This window comes from Vitis riparia, chromosome 4 (assembly GCF_004353265.1).
Source record: "Vitis riparia cultivar Riparia Gloire de Montpellier isolate 1030 chromosome 4, EGFV_Vit.rip_1.0, whole genome shotgun sequence".
Lineage (NCBI taxonomy): Eukaryota > Viridiplantae > Streptophyta > Magnoliopsida > Vitales > Vitaceae > Vitis > Vitis riparia.
In genome coordinates, this window is record NC_048434.1 from 8,473,531 (window position 1) to 8,485,824 (window position 12,294).

Sequence of the window (12,294 nt, forward strand, 5' to 3'; positions counted from 1 at the left end):
AAGGGAAGTTCATTTGGTATTTTGAGGATTCCATTTTTAACATTGAGAAAATTTTTCTAGAAGAAGTTAAGTGGTACTTTTTTATTGATTTGAAGGGCATCACGTTTTGATTATAACATAAAGAACTCTTGAATTTTTGTGGATTGTTGAGAGGAGAAGAGATGAGAATTTTCTAGAAGTGAGTCACATGGAGCATGTGTGGGCTATTGAGGAGAGATGCATGCATTAGAATTCATTGGAAGGAGAATCTTATTAGGAGACGTTTTTAGCATTAAGAAAGCACATGGGTTGTTGTTGAGGTGAGAGTGTTTGGATTGAGCCTCTAAAAGCAAGACATGATGTAACAAAGTTAAACGTGATTGTCCCTTTATTATCCCTTTGGTGTATTGACATTGATTTGAGCATTCAACTCATATCTATTACTGTGGACCCTCATTTTTCATGTGTGCTTCCACTATATTGGTGAGACTTATTTTTTTATTTTTTATTTTAAATGAAAAACTGTATTTTATAAAGATTTGGAGTAGCCACTTATTTTTATTTTTTTAAGGAAAAATAAAAAAAGAAACTAAAACCCATAAAAAGACTCCTACTTTTTTTTTTTTTTTTGGAAAAGCTGTCTGTGAAAAAAAAAAAACAGTCAAGTCTAGGTTCGGAGATCAAACTACTTATTGGGAAGATACCTCAAAGAGGTAGCCCCCCTCTATGCCCTAAAAAGGTTTCTACTAGTTAAGTTAAGGAAAATAGGGAAATTGATCAGTTGGTTATGAATACCTAGATAGGTTAAGGTGATTTCGAAAGTTTGCTAATTCTAACATGCCAAACAAGGATTCAAACCACAATCATAAAGAAAGGATAATATGCGTACTTGGATCTGTTACTTAAATGCTATCACAAAACATCAAAGTTAGTTCAAGTATTATATCACTCAACATGTTTTTTATAAGAGGAAATCAAATGAACATCAAGGCACCCAAAGTCAATGTCAAACATGGATATAGTTTCCAATGACATACATATTCATGGAACTTTGAAATGGGAAGATAGAGGGTGTACTTGAGTAGCAAGCATCAATGCTTCTATAAAAATGAGGTTAATTCACAAATAATAATAATGAGATTAAAGAATAAAAAAAAAACTAAATCTATATATATATATATATATATATATATATATATATATATATATATATATATATATATATATATATATATACTTAGCATGTCTCAAATCAACGAAAATTCACAAGCATGTTCAAAAGTGACCAAATTATCAAAAGCAAAGGAATTATCAATAACAAGGTAGAATATCGGTTCAAAAAATAAACTCCAAATAAATATCAAGAAAGATTATCTCACCAAAATAAAAATTAGGTAACATTTTTAACATGTCCAGATTAATATCTAATAGACCAAATTAATTAATTATATTCCAATTAATATCAAATTTATTCACAGGTGGGTTACTTCACAGACAAATCAACAAATGATCATAACCAAAGACTCTAAAAAATAAATCTAAAACAAATATCTAGAAGTTAATTTTTATCATGAAAATTTTCAGAGAACATCTTCTATATATCTAGTTTATTACCCAAGTGACCAAATTAATTAGCTAGCCCTCATTTAGTACCAGATTTCATAATGATGATAATGGATCCAATTTAGGGCATCTTTTTAAGGTATTCAACAATTGATTTTTATAATTAACTTAGATATGTCCTAAAATAATACCAAAATTAAAATAATGTCTATTATATATATATATATATATATATAATCATAGGGAAGTATCACATTTATAACATATTTAAAAATAAATTAAAAAAATATCTCAGATCCAGAAGAGAACTTGTGCAATGGGTTCAAGAAAAAAAATTATATTTCTCATTTCAGAAATTATTTATTAATATTTTATGAATAAAAAATTGAATTTAAGAAGTCTAGATTAATATAAAAATGTTAAAGAAATTAAAGAGATCGTTTAGTAATTTATTTTTTCAAAACAATACTGAGTGTGAAAAATAGAGTGAAAATTGAACCTTCTGAAAGATTGATTTATATCTTCTAATTGAAAAACCATATTTGACCCAAGCAAGATTCTGAAATAAATTTCAAGAAGTCTAGAAGGTCATAAAATAGTTTTAAAAAAAAAAATTTAAGGGTTTTTAAGTTGTCAGATTCTAATTTATGAATGTAGAAGTACAATGAACTATTCACAATTTCAATGAAAAACTATGTTTTGGAAAAACTTTGTATGTAGGGACCTATTAAATCCCATTTTAATTTCCACGAATTTGTTCATAAAGACTCCATTGATTGGAGCTATGAAATTTAATTCAAGTATATTCAAAACCAAAATTCATTTAAAACCTTTTTTTAAATATGCATACTGAATAAAATTGGTTGCATGAATTTTGGAAAATTGACCTTTCTTTACCTAATTGATCTAAGATTAATTTTAAAATGAATTTAGAAGGTTAATTTGGCTATAAAAAAAGTTGAAAACAATTTTAAAAAATATTAAAACACGTAGAATCTCAAACACAAACTATCAAGAAAAATTGTAAGTGTGTATATGTGAATTCTCTAGTGTGCCAAGGGGAAACTCAAGTGTCCTAAATATTAACCTAAGGTGCAGCTGCATTAAAACTAATTGTGTCTTAATTTGGGTCTTGAATTATGATAAAAAAAAAAGTGTCCTAAGTTGTGTGCCTAATCAAGCCTAGACAAGTAATCATCTATTGGTGTCAAACGTATGTGAATTGTGATAAGTAGAAAACTTACATTAACTGAAAACAAAAAATCAAGGAGGCATGAATCCAAATTAATGAATTTATTCAAATCCACTTGTCATGCAATTATCCAATGACTTATTCAAATAAAAGAGTTTGAAGAAAAATTAACTCAATCTCAATCATAATTTATCAAACAATCAACATTCAATCAAACAATTTCCTAAATGTCAAATCTACAACACTATGATGTGAACCTCAATCGACACAATTTGAGACCCAACAAACAATATTGGAATAATTGCCCAAGAAAGCTAAAATACAGATTTTTGATAGAACCCTGACCCAATGTTTATAAGTGAAACACGAACCAAAAGTATAAATAACAGACCTTGACCCAATGATTACAATGGAATCACGAACTAAAGGTATAAAGTTTGAACGCCACAAGGAAGAATCCCTGATAAGTTCACAGTTTTTGAAGAACCAAAAGAAGAGCAAAGCCTCACCTTTTTTTTAATCAATAAAATTCTCCCATATTACAGTGAGTGTGTGCTATTTATATGTCATGAAAAAAACTTACTAAATATTAAAACCCTAAACTAAAAAAGGTACTAAATATTAAAATCCTAAATAAAGGTTGATTTGGTATGAAATTAGCAAATCCAAAATAGGAAAATAACTAAAAAAACATTCTAAATAATAAAAGCCTAAAATTAAGGTAGATTTGGCCTGAATTTAGAAGCTCTAGAATAGGAAATAACTTATATGAAGCTGGAAAGTCAATCAGTCATTAATCCATGCCATAAATCACGTCCAATCAAGCCAGATTAGCCCTCAATAGCTTGGATTAAATTTATTACACCTTCATCTTCCTTTGGGCCAAACTTGGAATGTCTCGCATTAGAATCAACCCAAATCTCTTGAATTAGCCCATTAAGTGCTTCTTTGATCTTCTTAGATATTGCTTTAGTAATAGGCCCAACTGGAACATGCAATGGATCCTTGAATGCTTGTTGATTCTCATCACTCATGTGTGGCCCAATTCGTCCACACCCAAACCTAATCTAGGATATTCCAAAATTAAAAAAAAGGTAAATAAGATAAAGAAGATGGAGAAATTGAATAATAATAGAATCAAGAACTAAATAAAATCTTCAGCAACTGACCTCCACTACTACAAAAATTGTAAATAATGACATTTAATTCTTTGGCACTTCTAAAAAGTGACAAGGAATTCAATGAATAGTGATTGTATAAATGAATAATGGCGTTTTATTAACGATGGCATTTCATGTAAGTGTCATTGTTGCACTTCATAATTCTTGGCAGTTGTAACAAGTGTCATTGTCTCCTACTATTTATATTTACTCGTATTTCCCCATTTCTCAAACATCCCGCCTCATCTCAACAAACCTAGAAAACTAAACCTAAAGTCATCCCTGATTTCTTGCCTTCAGCAAACTCGTCGAAGATGCCCAACTCTTGAACCATCAACTATTGACCGGTGATAATGAGAGTACCCCACCGGAGACACCCAAAAACACTTCATTGTGTTAGATAATTTCTAACAATGGGTAAAAAAACAATAATAATAATAAATAAATAAATAGAATTGGAATCATTCATTTTCAAAGCTTGAATGCAGTCAATCTATTAGAGTTTTCAGGATCTCGATATTTCTATTGGAAATGTTAATTTTTTGGGTTTGTTTTAGTGCATTTTGATTTGGGTTGTAGTTGGTTGGTATTTAGAGTGGTGTAGAGAACTTCAGTGGCTGGAAATGGAGAAGAGGGGGAAACCTCGGTTGGGAGCATTGGTGGTAGTGTCTTTTTTGTTTCAAAATCTTAGGGTTTCGTTGGTCTCTCAAGATTGAAGTAAGTGGTTTTTCATTTCTAGTGATTGATTGTAGGGAAAGTAGATAAATGGCTACAAATATGCAGAAAATTTGTTTCAAAATTGAGTTTGAGGCTTTGAATTTTAATTTAGTTTAATGTTTATTTGGGTATGTACAGGTTTGGCTTTGTTCCAATTTCAAAGAGAAAGAGAGTGGTGAGAGATATGTTTGGGCTTTGGTGAATTGGGATAATGGGAGCTTCATCTCTGTTCGTGGTTTGAAGTGGAGTGCTCCAATTGGAAAACAATGATTTTGTGAGTGATTCTTCCCTAAAAAACAATTATAGAGTAAGTTTCTATTATGCTTTGGAATGAAATGATTCTTGTTGCTCCTTCCCGGTTGGAGGAGCTTTGCAGCATCCCCTGCTGACAGCTCCTTCTCGACAACAAAATGAATATGCGTTTGAGGATGATTTTGAAACATGGAGTCCTGAGGGTAGTTCTAGCAGGACTCCAGAGTACATGTTGAGTGGCCACAACCCTTTGGAGCCTAGAATGAGTTCCGGGCGGAACTATGGGCCTGAGCGATTAAGACACCAGCACCGGAACTCGTCTAGGTACTGGGACCATAATAATAAGTATGGAAACAATGGAAACAGGAGGTGGCAGGATCAGAGGTGGTGAGGCCTATGTAGATGTGAACTGAGTCTCAAAGCTTAGGGCTGTATCTAGAATACAGAGAAATGGAGTTGGAAAGTTAATGAAACTTTGCCTCAAGCTTTTGAATGGGAGAGCATTAAGAGTAGCTTATTATGTCTTTTTTTTCTTAAACTACAATTGCAACTGTTAGGATATTCAATACCTTCTTTGGAGATTTCATTTGGTAAAAGCATTTAAAACTTGCAAAAATTTTCTTATATCTTTCTCTTGAAGGCAAAATTTTGGCTTTGGGCTTCATTGGAAAGTTGGTCCCATATGGCTTTAAATGGAACACTGATAAATATAGAAGTAAAGAATATGAATTGGACCTCACATTCTTGGTTGCTTTTGTGAAGGACTTTCTAAGTATAACATACAATCCAGATTTACCAAATGAATTCAAAGACTTGATGGGGGTTGGACATATGCCCTAGACTTGTCCGTTGGACTCAAGGCCCTAATGGGATCTTGGGCCCATTGACCATATTTTTCGGTTCTGAGTTGCTTGGGAGCTGGCCCAAGAGCAGATACCCACTCAAATATGAAGTGGACATTCAGTTTTTTTTTTTTTAGGAATATATCAATGTTTTATTCCTCTGAGACTTTTTACTTTATTCTCAATTGATCTAGGATCCCTAGTGAAGTAAAAAGAGTGACAACTGTGGATCACAAAATATTGAATTTGTGTCCATGAATGGCAAGAATAATGAGCTTGAGAGAAGTGAGTAGATTTGAAAAAAAATGGTTTATTTCTGCCAATGAAAATTTTTTCAATTAAGAAAAAACCTCTTTTATGTATAAAACCATGTTCTAATTAGAATAAAATCATGGAAAAAAAAAAGAGAAAAAAGAATTTGGTAAACAAAATTTAAAATGAAGGAAATTAAATTTTAATTTATTCATTCTTTTTTACAGCTCATGTTTGTTTGGAATATTGAATGGAAAATGGGAAAAAGGAGTCGATTCTATTCCCATTCATTAATGTATTTGAATTATTTTTTAAAATGATATCGTAACTATCATTTGTATCATATTTGTATTCTTATTATCATGTATCAAACACGCACCAGAAACCAGAAAGGAATAGATTTCGATTATTTTTTATCTCCTTCTACTTGGCCTTTTTATTTGCAATAAGATACCTCTAATTTAAATTCTAATTTGGTTTAATTATAATAAAATCGAAACCTTTTGGTCTTTTTAGCCCAAAAATGTTAAAATGAACAGAAAATCAAAATATTTTTGGGGCTATCAGATTTTATTTTTTACACATGTAGAATTCTTGTTAATTTTTAGGAAGTGGATTTTCTATAATGGATTTTGAAACTATTCTAATGGTTCTCATGTTCTTTTCCTCCTAACACTCACATAAATTTTAAGGTTGCAAATTTTCAATACCAACCATGTTGTTCCCACTTCTTTGATAAACCCACAATATGTCTTAAATTAATTTGGTAGTTCCAGGTTTACTTTGGTTACAGTTACTGTGAGTATAGTAAATAAGGCATTAAAAGTTTGTCTCAATTATCAATTATGAATAGAAAGTCTCCATTTCTCTTTGGCCTTATTATTAATAGTTGTTTTCCTTTTGTGGAGTTGTTGAATAATAGATTTTATGAACCCTCTCTCACACCACATCCATATATACACAGCTCCCTACTTGCTTTTTGGAATTGGGTGATCTCTTTCAATCAATTCTTTTATCATTTTTTTTATATTAGACATCACTAAATGGACCCATTTAAGAACAATTAGATGATTACAAAGCTATCCAAGATCAAAATTCTTTATTTCTATTTATAATACATGAATAGTTCCTTGATATTCACTTTCATGGCTATGCAGCTAGTGAAGGACTATCAAGCTTGGGTTTAGGAGACACTTCAAGGCAACCTCTTAGGACAGGTGAGATCTAATATTGCAAGGAAAACCACTAGTTACTGTTTTACTGTTTTTCTTTTTCTTAACTTCACCTTAATCAAAATCTCTTTCTATGTTTTCTCATGAATTTATTGAATTATACAATAAATTTTACCATACAACAATTTGTTTTTATAACAATAGGAAAGTTGCCTAAAAAAATATTATATATCCAATCAAAAAGCATATCAAAGAATTAAAAATAAAGCTTAAATATTTTTGGTTTTATAGGAATATTCTATATAGGATGAATTCTATATTGCAATATTTTGGTTTTATTTCTATTTATTCTATAGTCCAAGTTGGATCATACACAAAAAGGAGTTAAGTCTAAATTTTGATACAAAATGGAATTAATGCCCTAATATTTTTTAATTAAATATTACTATGTTATCTTTATACTATTTTAAAATATTTTTTATGAATTAATTAAATATTTAGTATATTTAATATTACGATATATATATATATATATATATATATATATATATATATATATATATATATATATATATATATATAATTACTATATTTTTTAATTTATTTAATTAATTTAATTAATTAAATATTACTATATATACATTAATTAAATATTTTGATACAATGTAGTTCGTTACAGAATTGCAATTAAAATTTAGATGTTTATTTCTTATATTTTATCATCTTTAAAGGATGCCACATGGGAGCAAAATCTTGCTCCCCATCTAATCCACATGTCAAGAGCAGGACAATGATTTCAACTTTCAAGCCTTATAATTGATTAATTGGTTATAGGCATGAGTGGCTTTCTTCAAAGGGAAAAAATGATACTTTAAAGAAAGAAAAAAATCTTTGGCATCAAATCATCTACAATTATTATAATATTATATTTAAAATTTAGGATTTTAAATAATTTTCCATTTATACACGTTACGATGGAAATTTTGTTTTTAAAGATTTAATCAATATTTATTATAATAAATTAAAACATTTATTGATATATATATATATATATATATATATATATATATATATATATATATATATATATATAAGTAGTATTCTTTATAAGATATTTGTAAAATATCAAATTTTAAAAGAATTATATTATTTTTGGATAGAGTTTTAGCCTGGGCTTAATGTTGAAAATTTTGAAGAGAATATGAGCAATGAAATACAATAAAGTGAATAGATAGAAAAATTCAAAGAAAAATAAGATATAGATTTAAATTTAATAATTTTCTTCCAAAGTCATTTTTCTTTATATATATATATATCTTTTGATCAAATTCATTAAATTTAGTTTTATTTTACACTTTTCTTTTTCTACTTTCTATAGTTTCTTTAAATTCTATTTTGATTTTGGAAAAAAGGATGGGAAAAATAAAATTTTAGTAAATATATTAAGTTTCTAATCCAAATAAGTAAAATCAATTTAATAAATAAATATAATTATAACACAAATACTATTGAATCTACCAAAAATATATTGAAGGTGGTTTGGGAGCATTTCTCATAATGTTGGAAGTCTTTGGTAATAATTGAAAATGTTTTTCTCATAAAGATTTAACATTTGGTAAATTTTAATTGTGATTTTGAAAATTTAGATTACCAAATGACAATTTTTGAATTAACCCATGAAATATGCATTTTTCACAAATTATTTTTTGGTAGCCTATTATATATATATATATATTATAAGTTATTAAAATAATTTACTTGATTGATTATAAATATATTAAAATAATTTACCAAACCATTTGAAAATAGAAAATATTACAAATAAAATTGATAACACAAAATTTAATTATAACCTAAAAACAATTTTAGGATATTTGGCTCTAAGGGGTATTTGGGATAAATTTCCTATTACCATAATTACTTAGTTTAGATACTTAAAAGGTTAAAATTATAATTTCAAAAATTTTTATTAATTTTTTAAAATTATGAAAACCATGTTCCATGTTGATTACTGTGTGCTCCTATATTATGATATATATGGTTTAAAATTAATTCTTGGTTTCTCCATTAGGATGCGCTAATTTTTTTTTTTTTTACATAGGCATCTAGAATTTCTTCACACATTATTTAGATGTATATTATATTAGTTTTATAATAAAGAGATTAAAATTTTAATCAAACAAAAAATATTGTCATTTTCATAATTTTTATTTTAAATGAAAAAATATATGTTAAACCATATATTATCCCTATAATGCTTGTGAATTCTTCTCAAAAACACCAAATGCAAAAGCACTACATAAAGACAAGTTTAAATTATATAGTTCACAAAATACCATTATAGGCTAAAATTTAGACAAAAAAAAATTTATTATTAAATTTTGATTGTCTTATTATTTGTTTTGTAGGATAATTACTTGATTTGTATTTAAAATTGTCAATTTAGATTAATTTGATTAAATTTGGTGTGGATCTTTTTGTAGAAGATGTTGCTCTCTAAGTTGTGAAAAGGCTTTTAGGCCTCTATGTTAAATGTTATATATTTAAGATAAACATGATAGAATGAAAGTTATGTTGTTTTGTTGTAATATTTCAATTAGTAATTGTGTTTTTAATTTTACTCAACTATGCTTGAATGCAACCTTAGAGTTCCCATTCAAGTATCACTGTTAGACAAAAGTTTCTGTTATTACATAGTAAAGACATTTTAGTTGTCTAAAGGTGAAAATGGTTTTATCTATGCTAGTTTCACGTGACAACTTTTAAATTGTCTACCATGTGGTAAAGATCTTTTCTCTACAAATGATGCTTGAATTGTCCGATTGGACAGTGTAGGAAAACATAAAGATCTTTTCTCTTGTTCTCTAGGTACATACTTGGACAATGTGACATATTACGCTTTGTCCATTTTGTTTACTTGGAGAACCATAGGGAAATGCTGCTGAAATTTTTAAAAAATTATATTGAGCACATTGGCAGTTGACACATAGAAATTATGTATTCCTATATGGGATAGGAACCACTCCCTAATTTACGATGTTGGAGATGTTAGATGGTATAAAACATGCAACATAGCTTGAATTGTATACGCTAATAATATTAATATGCACTTGTTTAATTGAGGTTATGCATTCCCTTTAATGCAAGTATTCAAGGTCAATAACATTTATAGCTTCTTAGTCACTACTACATATAACATATACAATGACCTTTTGTTTTTTCTTGGGGTTTTTTTTTTTTAAATTATCAATAATTAGCGTGTTATTCCAATAGTGTAGATCTATGTACAAAAGTCAAAATGATTAGGACATTAATGCTCACCCTTTTTCTCTTAAATGTAGCCTCTTAAACAGATGTTGTATTAAATTGATTATTGATTATTCTTTGAATAGAAAGAGAGGTTACTAAATGAATGACATAGAAAATGTTGATATTTTCTTCAATTTGAGGTTGGATCACTGTTGGAGGTTTGTTATTAAAAAATGAACCGTTCATGGATCTCAAAGGATAGAAGATCGAAGGAGTATGAGGATGGGGTAGAATGTTTTATCGCATTTGCAATACAAAATTCTGCAAATAAAAACTCCATTAAATGTTCATGCTTACAATATGGTAATATGATATTCCATACTCCTCAAAAGATTAGAGAGCATATGTTTTTCCATGGAATTGATCAAAGTTACCATACATGGTATTGGCATGGAGAGGCAGCTCTAAGTGGACCACCAACTACTAGAGCAGAACATTATGATAGAGTTCAATTTGATGATGTGCATAGTACAGTAGAAATGGTTCAAGCTACATAGGAGGATTGTAAAAATGACCCAAAATCATTTCTAAGATTACTGAAAGATGTAGAAAAACCTTTATATCTCGGTTGTAGAAACTTTACAAAATTGTCTGCATTGATTAAATTGTACAACCTGAAAGCATGCTTTGGGTGGTCAGATAAAAGCTTTTCAAAGCTTTTAAAAATGCTTGGAAATATGTTGCCTGTAAATAATGAGTTGCCTTTGTCTATGTATGAAGCAAAAAAGACATTGAATACATTGGGAATGGAATATGAGAAAATACATGCATGTCCCGATGATTGTATCCTTTATAGGAATGAGTTGAAAGATGCATCCTCATGTCCTACTTATGGAACTTCAAGGTAGAAGACGGATAGAACATGAACTAAAAAGAGGAAGGGAGTTCCTGCAAAAGTAATGTGGTATTTTCCTCCAATTCCAAGATTTAGAAGAATGTTTCAATCATTAAAATTCATAAAAGAGCTCATATGGAATGCCGAAGAAAGAGATTTTGATGGTAAAATGTGTCATCCATCAGACTTACCATCATGGAAGCTAGTTGACCATAGATGGCGGAGTTTTCCTTAGAACCTAGAAACATGAGACTTGCCATTTCAGCGGATGGCATAAATCCTCATAGTTCATTAAGTAGCAAACATAGTTGTTGGCCTGTTCTCATGATAATTTATAACTTTCCTGATTACTACTCAAAAAGTGCTATTTGATAGCTTGTAATTAACTCTTTTAAACATTTTTGAGTAGTAGTTATCACCTTTTAACCCAATTAACATATTAAGGACCCTTGCAATCAATTCTAATCAAATTGTGTTAAGTTTTGGTGTTTTGATAGCTTTTTGATCACCAAAGCAATCCGAGATTGAGGAGAGATTCTTTGGAATCCATGGCAAAGATGTCCAGACAGGGCGTCCGGACACACCATTGGAGAGCGGCGGAACGTGGGCTGTAGTAAAGCTTGCTCACTCATTTTAGTCAATGTTTTCCATTCGGACAACATATCCGGATAGTATATGCTATTGTCCGGATGGAGCTACGCAGGATAGCATTGCGCCGCCTTTTCCTCTTAGGGAGTCCGGATAGCATTGCACCGCATGTCCCTCTTGGGAAAATCCGGATGGAGTTTATCCGAATAGCCTTGCGCACTCCGTGTCATCTGGGAGAGGGTTCCTACACTTTGCACACGCAGACGATCCACTTTGCACAACATAGCTCAGTCCACTCGGGGAGGAATTCTGTGCACTGACATTTTACATCCGGATATCTCACAGCCGAATGGGAGAGGAGGACGTTTCAACTTCTCCGGTCAGACATATCCGGATCCTCTGGTAGCGCCTACCCGGTCAGACATGCACAGCT